Source organism: Populus euphratica, unplaced genomic scaffold (genome assembly GCF_000495115.2).
Source record: "Populus euphratica unplaced genomic scaffold, PopEup_1.0 scaffold46.1, whole genome shotgun sequence".
Taxonomy (NCBI): Eukaryota; Viridiplantae; Streptophyta; class Magnoliopsida; order Malpighiales; family Salicaceae; genus Populus; species Populus euphratica.
The window spans coordinates 917,815-918,749 of NW_011499852.1; positions in this window are offsets into that span (position 1 = coordinate 917,815).

Consider the following 935-nt stretch of genomic DNA (forward strand, 5'->3'; position numbering starts at 1 on the left):
AAGCAAGTCCATTTGAGCTAGTTTTGGGAGCATAACCCCAAACTCCTGCCGAGATTGCAATGCAGATAGCTGGCGGGAAGAGTCCAGCGGCATATAGATTTGCAATGGAGCGACATGAGCTGTTTGAGCAAGCTCAAGATAGTTTGCTTAAGGCAAGGAAGCGGAAGCTCAAATATGCAAATCAAAAGCGAAGGTTGTTGGAATTTAGTGTGGGTGACAAGGTGTTGCTCAAGTTAACTCCACAAATTTGGAAGAAAATTATGGGGACAATGAAGCATCGAGGATTGGTGCCAAGATACGATGGACCTTTTGAAGTCATTGAAAAGGTTGGGGTTGTCGCCTATAGGTTGAAGCTGCCCGAACGGCTGAAGCTTCATCCTACTTTTCATGTAAGTTATTTACGACCATTTTATGAAGACAATGAGGATCCGAAAAGAAGTAAGTCGTAACGAGTTCCTCCTACGATTCACAAGCAATTTGATAATGGTATCGTCAAGATTATGGATCATCGTCGACTTGGCCAACACAAAAAGAATCGGCGGACAGAATTCTTAGTGAAATGGAAGACGAATGAAGAGGTTTCGTGGGAGAAGGACACAGATTTGTGGCAATTTGAGGATCAAGTGCAAAACTACCTCACATCTATTCCGACGAGGACGTCGGACTCTTCTAGTGGGGGTGGTTTGTTAAGGCTCTAGGCGCGGGGATGCGCCAACGAAGGCACATTGCCTAGAATTCGGCAGCGATGGACAGCGGCAGCCTTGCGTAGGCAGAAACGAATTCGGCAGGCAGCGTGCAATGGTCTATGCGAGTCGTTGAGCTTGCGACTTGGCATGGACGTGGGAGCTTAGGTGATGGACCTTCTAAGTCAGCAGCTGACGCAGCAGAATAGGCATTTGGGACTGCCATGTGGATAAGCAGAATGTGGCTGTATC